This window comes from Triturus cristatus, chromosome 3_1 (genome assembly GCF_964204655.1).
Source record: "Triturus cristatus chromosome 3_1, aTriCri1.1, whole genome shotgun sequence".
Taxonomy (NCBI): Eukaryota; Metazoa; Chordata; class Amphibia; order Caudata; family Salamandridae; genus Triturus; species Triturus cristatus.
In genome coordinates, this window is record NC_140583.1 from 520,284,885 (window position 1) to 520,296,884 (window position 12,000).

The 12,000-nt window shown below is 50.1% G+C and overlaps 1 protein-coding gene across 3 annotated transcripts in view; it reads left to right on the top strand.

Moving 5' to 3' along the window:
• Positions 1-12,000, top strand: part of FANCI (FA complementation group I) — a 556,119-nt gene that overhangs the window by 277,909 nt on the left and 266,210 nt on the right. The window lies entirely within an intron of this gene.

Sequence of the window (12,000 nt, forward strand, 5' to 3'; positions counted from 1 at the left end):
ATGTTTATTGAATTTTATGTTAAGTACATAAAGGAACCATAAAAACAACAAAACATCTGTTGATTAACTGTACCCATCAATTGAACATGTAACCCTGACAAACCCCTCCCCTTTCTGCCCCCTCCCTCCCCCAACCCTCCCTCTCCCAGTCACCATTGTATTCCATTAGTGTTCCACCTGCGTCGATTTTGTAAGTCTTAGTATTCATAAATACTTAGGACATGTAAGTTCCTTAAATCGGTTGAGAGCATCTCTATAAATGGTTTCCAAAGTTCAGAAAAAGAGGTCCCCATGTTAGCCAAAGAGTAGTATATACGCTCCATGCCCATGATATGCCATATGTGATGCAGCCAGCCAGTATGGGTAGGAAGTCTATCTGTACCACACAAAGCCAGCATATTCTGTAGAGCCGCACCTAGAGCAAGGCCTTAGTGTCTGCCCTTCTGGGATTTAAGTGGGAACATAAGATTGTTAGGCAGGCCCAGCACAACATAGCTTAGAAAGCGGGGAAGTTGTATATCAAAGCAGGATCTGTTTCCAATATTCGGATACTTTTGGGCAGTCCCACAAGATATGTGTTAAGGTTCCCTGAGTCCCGCACCCCCGCCAACAAAGTGGGTCTTGTGCAGGATTTCCACAGTGTAATCTAACTGGAGTGAAGTACCAATAGGTAGATATTTTTGTGGCTGTTTCTATACCCGCTACATTTCTAGCTGTGTGCCTGGCTCTATAGTATGTTTTCCCACTCGCTCAATGTGAGTTCTCGACCCAATTCGGTTTCCCATTGCTTCTGGCCAGGGGATTTGATAGGCGGGGTAGGGGGTCTTAGATGGTTGTATAATTCCGTGATAAGGCGAGAGTCATACGATTTGGACAGAAGCCATTTCTTAAATGATGTCAGATGGCGTGGTGCTAGAGGATGTATCTTTGGTTGCATCACCCACTCATTGTCAGTGAAATTGCTCTCCCTCCCAGCTCCACCATTAAGTGAGGCCTGCCCCTGCACTATCAAGTGTTGGTTTGAGGCCCTCCTCCACCCGCAGGTTTCCCTGCGCCTCATCCCTGGTGGTCCAGTGGACCTCTGTCTCCATTCTCTTGCTCTGCTTTTTCTCTCCTCTTTCACTCATTTTTTTCCCTCACTTTTATCTCCCCCTTCACTCTCCTTCTGGGTCTTTCCTCCATTGTCTGTTGTTTTCCCCTCATTTCAAGCTCCCCCATTCACTCTCCTTCTGTGTCTTCCCTCCACTTTTCACTCGTTCTTTACCCTCATCTCAATCTCACCCTTTTACTCTCCAGTGTCCTCTGTGTCTCTCCTCCACTCTTTCTTGCACTTTTTCTGTCGTTTTCCCCCCATTTCAAGCTTCCCCCTTCACTCTCCTTCTGTGTCTTTTCTCAGTTTTCACTCGTTTTTTACCCTCAAATCAATCGCCCCCTTTCACTCTTCTGTGTCCTCTGTGTCTTTCCTCCACTCTTTCTTGCACTTTTGCTGCCTTATTTGCACTTTTCTCTCTCTTTTTGCCTTTTTCCTTTTGCCGTTTTTCCCTGCCGCTGCTGCCCCTGCAGCCCCTCCCCCAGCACGACCAGTGTGACTGGCCAAATCCAGCGCCCCTCCCCGCTCCCAACTCCCAGCTGTCCAGCCCTCCCCGACCCCTACTTAATGGTGGCCCCTGTGCGGCCGCGCCGATGGGGAGCCAAAGGCAAGCCTGTCTGCGCCCGACCGCAACCCGACTGCAACCAGCGCCATGAACCGTGGATCTCTGCACCGCCAATGCTACGATCCAGCGGCACTCCACGCTCTCAACCCAGGTCGCACCAACAACTGCAAGCTAGCATCACCAGCCGACACTCACGGACCCTTCAGCTGTCACCGGCACACCTGCAGCACTGCCAAGACCACTGACCCAGCGCAATCCTCCTGCAAGAACACAACCGAACCGAAGACCCTGCAATGCATCCTCCTCAACGTCCGATCCCTCCCAAACACGCCACCGAAATCTGGGACCTCCTCGACAGCACTACCCCGGACATAGCATTATTTACCGAAACCTGGACCAACACCACCTCCGGACCTGACATCGCCCTCGCCATTCCCCAAGGATACAAGATCTCCAGGAAGGACCGCCCCACCCCCCCGGAGGAGGAATTGCCATCGTCCACAAATCCACCTGAGCACACTCCCCCACGAGCCCACAGACCTGATGGAACACCTTCACTTCAAGATACTGGCCAGCCCTACCCTCCGAGAAACCCTCGTCTACCGACCCCCTGGACCCCGCAGACTTTTCGCCAACTCCATCACGTACATCATCTCCCTGTATGCCATCGTGTCCACCAACTACACCCTACTGGGAGACATCAACTTCCACCTCGACAACCAACTGGACCCCAGCACCACATCTCTCCTGGACAACCTCCACAACATTGGACTCTGCCAGATCGTGACCGAACCCACACACTCAGTAGGACACACCCTCGACCCCCTCTTCACAACAGGAAACTCCATCACCTCAGCCACACCACCAAACTCCCATGGACTGACCATCGATACGCCCACTTCACCTTCAGAACACCCACCATCCACAGACACCAGCACCTGCTCCCACGAAGAGACTGGACCAGAATCACCGATGACCAGCTAACCTCATCACTCAGCAACTCCACCCCAACCATCACGGAAAACGACTACCCCAACACCACAGCCAGAACCCTGCACAGATGGCTCTCCAACAGCGCCAACACCATAGCCCCCCTCAAGAAAAACAACACCACCCACGCCAAGAAAGCTAGATGGTTCACCACCGAACTTCGAGAGTCCAGACGCACTTGCCACCGCCTCGAAAAGGCCTGGAGAAACATCAAATCCACAGAAGCCCCCAACAACTTCAGAGCCGCCACCAACGCCCACCACCAACTCATCAGAAAAACAAGGAAAAAAGCGATTGAAGACAGAATCTCCACTCATGCACACAACAGCAAAGCACTCTTCAACATTATCAAGGAGTTCGCCCAACCCACTAGCGAGTCCACCGACATCCCTCCCTCACAAGACCTCTGCGACAAACTCAGCACCTTTTTCCACCACAAAATCAAGAGCATCTACGACAACTTCGACGAAGACAACCAACACATTGAATCCTCACCAACCACCCCGACACCCGGAAGCCAGCGATCGACAACTGGAGAGCCCTCACCACCGAAGACACACTGAAGACGATGAAGTCAATCCACTCCAGGGCCCCCTCGGACCCCTGCCCCCACCACATTTTCAACAGAGCCGCTGACACCATCGCACCCATGCTCTGCCACACCATCAACCGCTCCCTGGCAACCGCCTCGTTCCCTGACGACTGGAAACATGCTGAGATCGACCCCCTCCTGAAGAAACCCTCGGCGGACCCTACCGACCTAAAAACCTACAGACCCATCTCCCTGCTCCCGTTCCCAGCGAAAGTCATCGAGAAAGCCATCAACAGCCAACTCACCACATTCATCGAAGACCACAACATCCTCGACTCCTCCCAATCCGGCTTCAGAAAAAAACACAGTACGGAAACCGCCTTCCTCGCCGCAACAGACGACATCTGTACCTTACTGGACAAAGGAGAAACAGCAGCCCTCATCCTCCTTGACCTCTCAGCGGCGTTCAACACAGTCTCTCACCGCACCCTAATACGCAGACTCCACGACGCAGGGATCCAAGACAAGGCCCTCGACTGGATCCGCTCCTTCCTCTCCGGCAGAATGAAGCGGGTCAGACTCCCCCCTTTTCTCTCAGACCCTACACCTACCACCTGCGAAGTCCCCCAGGGGTCCTCCCTCAGCCCTACGCTCTTCAACATCTACATGGCTCCGCTCGCCCCCATCGTCCGATCCTACGGACTCAACATTGTGTCATATGCAGACGGCACCCAACTCATCCTCTTCCTATCCAGCGAACCCAACACCGCCAAACACAACTTTCTAGAAGGCATGAAAGCCATCGCCAAATGGATGAAAAACAGCTGCCTACAACTAAACACCAACAAAACGGAAGTACTCATCATGGGCCCAAACCCAGACACCTGGAATGACACCTGGTGGGTCCCCGCCCTCGCAAGCCCGCCTATCCCCACGGACCACGCACGCAACCTGGGATTCATCCTGGACTCAGAGCTCAAAATGGACCTCCATATCATCTCCGTCTCGTCCTGCTTCCACACCCTCTGCCTCCTGCGTAAGACCTTCAAATGGACCCCCCTCAAACACAGAAAGACCGTCACTCACGCCCTGGTCACCAGCAGGCTCGACTACGGCAATGCACTCTATGCCGGAATAATCAAAAACCTCACCCGCAAGCTACAGAACATCCAAAACGCCGCCGCAAGACTGGTCCTCAACCTGCCAAGACACTGCCACATCTCCCAGCACCTGCGAACACTCCACTGGCTCCCCATCGAAGCTAGAGTCACCTTCAAGATGCTAACCCACGCTCACAAGGCCCTCCACGACACCGGACCAGCATACCTGAACAGCCGGCTCAAATTCCACGCACCCCAAAGGACCCTACGATCAGCCCAGCTCTCCTACGCAGTGGTCCCCCGCACCAGAAAGACCAGATCGGGAGGCCGCTCATTGTCCTTCCTCGTGCCCAGAGCCTGGAACGACCTTCCACTCCACCTCAGACAGATAACATCGCTCCCTATCTTCTCAAGAAACCTCAAAACCTGGCTCTTCGACAGACCCCCTCCTTGATGGACTGAAACCTGCGAACCCGCCCTCCCCTACGCCCCCAGCGCCTTGAGACCCTTACGGGTGAGTAGTCGCGCTTAACAAACACCTGATTTGATTTGACCCACTGCCTGATTTGTTGGTACCTAAATTTCTCGATTTCCGGTAGGTCTACGCGTTGGGGAAAGTCCTCGAATGTCAGGGTACCTGATTGGTCAAAGAAGTGCCTGATGGATCGACTACCCTCTCGTGTCCACCAATGGAAAGTTCTAATATCTAACTCGGGAGTAAACTCTGAATTTTCTGCTATGGGTGTGAGGGAAGATGGGAACGTCGTTAACATCTTTCTCTCAGCCACCTTGTCCCAAGCCCTTAGTGCTGTCTGCGTGACCTGCGAGAGGTAGAGATTCCTAGGACGGTTCTGTTTCGGGAGATAGGGGATCTTCCACAGGGGTGTTTTGGCCAGAGCCCTATCCATAAACAGCCAGTGCTTTTCAGATTCGGACTGGGACTATTCCACCAAGGGCATGATTTGCACTGCCCAATAGTAGTTTTGAAGATTCGGAATCCCAAGTCCTCCCTCCCCTGGGGGCCTATAACTAAGATCTCGGCGTAGGCTGGGTTTCTTGTCAGCCCAAATAAAATGCTCTAGTTCTCTTTGTAAGGAGGGTATGGTACCCGGAGGGGGATCGAACGGCAAGGTCTGAAAAAGGAATAGAATTTGGGGTAAGATTATCATCTTGATCGCCGCTATTTGGCCCAAGCAGGATAGTGTATATGATTTCCAACTGTTAGGAGAGGTACATATTTTCTTGAGCAGGGCTTTGTAATTCAGGGATACTGTATTTTGTGGGGAAGCGGCAAGTTGTATCCCCAAGTACGGTATTGCATCTGGTGTCCATTGGATAGGGTATGCTGCTTGTAGGTCTGCTAGTGTGGATGCTTTAAGGGATTGGCTAAGAGTCTGGGATTTCTGAATATTAATTTTAAACCATGAGGCTTGAGAGAATTCCTCTAACTCAGCCAGGAAAGTCAGGAGACCTCCAGAGATGCTAAAACATCATCTGCATACATACTTAGGGTATGTCTGTCCCCCTCCAAAACTCACCCCAGTAATGTGTGTATTATCACGCACTCTTTGAGCCACAGGCTCCATTTATAGGAAGAAGAGAGAGGGGAAAAGGGGCAACCCTGTCTGGTCCAACATTGTATCGGGAAGGGAGAGGAGGTATATCCGGCCGGGAATGAGTCCCACCTGGTCAGGATCTATTAGACCAGGGAGAAGGGGGTACTATCTGGCTGCCAACACGCCAGTAAATAATTAAAGATTTACATTAAGCAGAGAAATCGGCCTATAGGAGGCGCATTGTCTCTTGTCCTTACCAGGCTTGGGAATCACTACCACTGATGCTGCTAGCGTGGTTTGTGGAAACTGTGATATAGACCCGATGGCATTGTACACTCTGGTGAAAATTGGGGCCAATATATGACAGAAGTATTTATAAAAAAAGAGCTATATACCCATCTGGCCCTGGGGATTTTAGCGTTTTCTGTTTGGAGATGGCAGTAATAACCTCAGCTAGTAGTATGGGGGATACAATATTCTCCGCTTGATCCAGCGTCCGTTTTGCCGGTGCTACCCCTTGCAAATACTAAGATGGAGCTTCTGTAGCGAGATCCTGCGCCTCATAAAGTCCGTCGTAGGATTGACAAAATGTCTCAGTATTCTGGTGATCGGCCTCATGTACCTCCCCAGTCGAAGCATATATTGGAGTGACTCCCACAGCCTGCCTCTGCATCCGCAATCTATTAGCTAGCTGTCTCCCACTCCTCTCTCCCCCAGTGTAAAAAGTGTGGCGCAGCCTCAGTGTGGCATAATCCGCTCTATCTAAGTCTAGTGCCGCCAACAGGACGCGTGCGGCTTCCAGCTGACGCCAAACCCTCGGGGCCCCGTCCATTGGTGGATGCGCTCTAATTCTTCTACCCCTGATGTCAGGAGGTCTCTCTTCTTCCTCTGCCCTCTGTTGTCTTGGGCCGCAATTGCTATAAATTCTCACCTGACCACCGCCTTCTGGGCATCCCATTGGGTTGCTGTTGAGGTTTCGGGGGTGTCATTCACTGTTAAGTAATCTCTTATTGTTTTGGATATACGCACTATCACTTTGGGATGTTGTAATAGTGTGTCTCCTAGGCGCCAAGTGCGTGGAGGGGGAGTGGCGTCTGGCAAGGAGATGTCCACCGATACTGCTGAGTGGTCAGACAGAGTGCGAAGATGAATATTCACCTGTGTGACGAGTGTTCTAATGGCATTGGTACCAAGCAAGCAGTCTATTCTGGTGTACGTTTTATGTGAGTGCGCGTAGAATGTATACTCTCGAGCTGTGGGGTGGACAACCGTCCAGATATCTAGCAAGCCTGCGCTTTGTAACTTTTGGTGCCCTTACTTAGAAAGCGATCCGGATTATCCCTGTCTTTGGGCCGACCTATTGTCAAATGTCAGGTTCAGATCACCCCCTATAACTAAGAATTTATCAGTAGATAAGCTCATATTTGCGACTGCTGAGTGAATGAAGTTTTCCTGTTTGTCATTGGGGGCATAAATAGAACCAATGGTTATGGAATGAAGTTCAGCTTGGAAGGAGTATGCCAATAACCGACCCTTAATCTCGGCTATCTTAGAACACAGCTTCCCCTTAAATGAGGCTGAGGATAGCCACTCCCGCAGATTTGGTGGAAAGAGAGGAGAATAGTTGCTGGGGCAATGCCCTAGTGCGGAGTCTGTGTGTGCCCCCTGAAAGGAGATGGGTCTCCTGAAGGAGGCAGATATGTGCCCCCGAATTTTCTAAATAAGAGAGTATGGCCCATCTTTTCACCGGGTTGTTGAGCCCTTTAACATTTAGGGTGAGAATTTTAAGAGTGCGTGGCATCTATATCCGATTGGAGTGTTGCCTTGAGAATGAGATAAATAGGTTAAACTGAGTGACTATACCGATGGAGTAGGTCCTATGTTGCATGGCGGTGGAAGACCCGTACAGCAACTCGGGGACATGGGAGAGAGAAACACCCAAAAAACCAAAACATACAACAATATACTTAGTAATTTGTTATTGTCCTGGGAATTCAAGCTCATGGAAAAGGGGTGGAAGCGGCCCGGAACGCCCCGCCGCCCCGTCTCTCCCGGACCCACTCTCCAGTGAGATCCAATATCATGGGTAGGGGTTCATTTGTGATCTGGTGTGTGTGTGTGTCCACTAAGGCTGGGTCGGTCGAGTCCTCTCCCAGCGACGCCAAGACCGCCGGTCCTTCTTTTGCAATGGTCTCTGGGTCCGGTTGAAGCCTCGACCCGGCCCCACTGTCCTCCATCTGTTTCTTTCACACCCTTTGTTCTGTCTGATTAGTCGGGTATGCTCGCTGCCAGGTCCTCTGTTATGCCCAGAACTTGACATGTCTCTTTAAGTGAACGGATTTGGTGAGCCCTCCCCTCCCACCGAAAAATGAGGCGGAAAGGGTTCCCCATGAATACGGAATATTATTAGCTCGGAGGAGTGTCGTGACAGACGGAAAGCTTTCATTTATAACAGCGTGGAGGCCGCCAGGTCCTGAGAGAGGGTGAGCTGAAGCCCCTGGCACTGTATCGGATGGAAGTCTCTAGCTTTCTGTAGTTTCTGCTCCTTCAGTGTAAAGTCATGAACACATGCTAAAATGTCTGCAGGAGGAGCTGGGAATGGTGTCCTCGAGCCCACCCAATGCGCAGGGTCTAGTTTGATCTCCATTTCTAATGGCCCCTCCAGTACCGATCCAAAAAGGTTCTCTACATATGCACTGATGGACTGACCCTCCGCTCCTTGCGAAACCCCCCTGATTTGAATGTTGTTTCTTCGTAAGCGGTTCTCGAGATCCTCAGTATGTGCTTGGAGGTCAAGGTGTTGTTCTTGGAGTCGGATGACTTCTTGTTGTAGCTGTTCCAGCTCTTCATCCCTGCTTGTGCCTTGCGACTCCAGCGTTTCAACTCTGTCTCCCAGCCCGTCTACATCTTTCCTGACCTCTCCTAGCTCGTGGACCAGGTCTGCTTTCATTGACTACAGGTCCTCCTGAAGTGTGGCGAAAAGAGTTTCTATGAAGGTGTGAGGGGGGCCTCTGCATCTCCCGATTCCGCTGCACTTTGTGTCTCCGCCGAACCACCGCTTGCCGTCTTGAGCAGGAGATCTTTCACGGAGCGGTCTTTTTTCCCCTTAACTGTGGCCCTATTGTGGGTCTTGTTATGTCTCTCACTCGTCTCAGGAGGGAGGTCCACTCCCCAGCAGTCCTGGCACTTCACTCGGCGATCTGTTACCTTCTGGCCTTAGCGGTGTGAATCTCAGCAGACCCAGGAGAGGGACAGCTGAAAAGGCAGCTTGGCCCCAGCCCCCCTATCAGTTAGCACTCCCGTCGTATACAAGGCCCTCCAGCTCAGGCTGCGACCAACTTAATGACCCCCTTCCCTGATCCGGACGGCCTCTCCTGGCCAAGGTCGCCACGTGGCCTCTTCCTAATGCTGTCCAGGCCTGTATGCCTCCGCCACCAATGGATGGTACCAGTCCTCCTTTTGTTAACCCCGCCATGCCTGGGAATTGCGCCCTTAAAGTCCTGCTAACCAGCGCAGCCTTTCGTGTGCCTCTTCCTTCCCTTCTCCATGCCTTAAACTGACTTTCAATATTCTCAGCCCCCTCATCTTCAGGCAGGTCTCTTGATATGCTGTCTGTTATGGGGACGGTGCTGGTTTCTCTCACGCTGGAAATCTGCTTACTGGCCAGGCAGGCACTCCCGATGGTTCCCTCCTGCTAGCTGGCTCCTTTCCTCTCACGATGCGGCTTCCTGCATTGGTAGCTGCCTCAGGGGGATGCAGCCCCCGTGCCTTAGGATGCCTCTTTTGCGCAGACCTTCCCCTGTGGTTGTGCGTCTCACAGGCCACGCCCGCCCTGCCTGACGTCAGGCACTGCGAGACCGCATGCCGTTTTCCCCACCGATGGTCTCTACTATTAGTTCAGGGCACCTCCACACCCCCTCTGGCGCTGGCCCTCTATGGGCATCGATTTGCATCTTGTAGGCCCTTCGCCCACCTGGCTGTCTCGTCCTCCTGCAGGGCCCAGTGCAGTCTGCCTGGCATCGGGTTTCATTGTGACTTCAAGGGCAGGGCGGATTGGCGAAGAGATACAGCCGCAACCGGAGACTCAAGCCTCACAGATCAGCTGTCTCTGGGGGCACTGGGACTTGCCTCCTCTATTGACGGCTTAGTCCTCCGACCAGGCCCGCTCTCTGGGCCGTGCACTCCACGCTTTGGGCGCCAATTCCCTGCCTCTCCTCCCACAGGAATCGGTCCGCTGGAAGTACTGGGCTTCGGTCCTGCCGGTGAGCTTGATTTCCCTGCCCCGGCTACCCCGCAACTCAAGGCTAGTGCAGTGGGCCCGGCTGGCGAGACGGAGCGACGAGCAGGCACGACCTACTCGGTCACCATCTTGGCCACTCCCCTAAAATACAGTTTAAATTTGCAAAATTAACAACAAATTTTGCACTGCCTAGAATTTAAACGAGTTTCCTGTGGTTACAAACATTTATCTAACGGTCCTTGAGGGTAAAAATGATCTCCATACTTCATATCAGTCTGTACAGAGGCTTGTGATAAAAACTTAAGAGAATACATTTCACTGTATATTAATTTGGTTATGAAATAATGTTTTTCAGAATAACATTGATAACCTTGGTACTGTAATCGCAACATCAAAACTCATCATTTCAAATAAAGTGCTCATTTCTTTCATGCTTGATGGGGCATCAAACATTTAAATTGGGCGAAGGATCTATTTTCTTATCTCTTCAAAATATAAACAATCAAGAAATAAGTGAGTTGTGCTGTTTTTCACTCGAAGACCCCATGGACAATAACCTTTGCTTTGGTGAACTTCATTAGAAAGACTGGAGGCTACCATTATGCATTATTCATTTAATGGTACTCCAGTATAACTTAAGTGCTGCGTGGAGAAGCATTAAAGGAATAATGCATAATGCTAGCCTCCGTGTCTTTAATGAAATTCAGATTCTCTTGGCATTTAATTTGGAGAATCGCTATTCCAAAGCAAGAGAAATCTCCATATAGGATCTACACCAATGTGAATCTGTAAAATATTATTTCTGATTATTCAGTTGGGAATTATTGAACGTTTGAGAAATGCACCTGGATCACCCAAATTTTAATTGGAGTTCACTACATATTCTTTAGGCAAAAGATAGTTCCTGTCTGCCGATAACCTAAGAACTTTAGTTGTCTTAGTAAGTAGCGTTTTTACTTTTGCTATTTTATTTTGCTTATCAAAAGTGAAAATATCTAATTTGAAATGACTTAATAACAAATTTAGTGATTTGACATGAAAGAAGATCTGTGTGAGATTGAGCGCCCCATACAATTTGTGCAGAAAATTTGAGATTTACATTCTTTCTGTAATTTATACCCTTATATTGAAGATAGCTAACCCATGTAGCTCGGGCCCCAGTTCTGATATTGAGGTTGGGGTATTTTACTCCCCAATTCTGAAATTTGTGTGTAAAATGCATTTTGAAGAGCAAAAATGTAATTTGTGTTCCAGACAGGAGTATCTTGAGGTGACTATAAATATATTTAAATTTTAAAACTTGTATTTTTATGTAATCTGATATTGGCTTTAAGGTTCTAATCCTGTAAAGCGAAATAACTTTTCTGATTGATGCATCTTGCTGCAGATTCCACACTTCTAGAATATCCTCCAGGTGGTAGACTACATCTAGAAATGTTTTCTCCAAGTAATAGATCTCCGGCATCACCAGTTAGCCCCATATGGCTTCAGATGCCACTCTGCCTGCCCCTGATGTGGCGTGATCAGAGTATGTAAGGCACCAGCTGGTACGCTGGCATCCGTTTCTGTTTTTCTGAGCCTCGTCGACCTAGGTCCTGAGCTCTTATTGTTGATTCACCAGCTAAATCCCTCAGCTTTTTGACAGATACCAAGACAAATATCTCCTCCAAACATTTATGGGTTTAAACCCTGTTGCAGATACGGCAAGATGGTCTTTGGGGACCCACATGACCACTGCATGTGGGGTCTTGGATTTTTCAGAACTCCTTGGCCTATGACTGTTCTTTAATCTACCCAAAGGCCATCAGCATGGTTTGGATAAGGCCCATAAAGGATACACTGAAGCATTCCTTTTACACCTTCATGATCTCCCAAAAAGATTTTCCCTCAAAAAGTGGCATAAAAAGAAGAAATCTTCTTGCTTGAG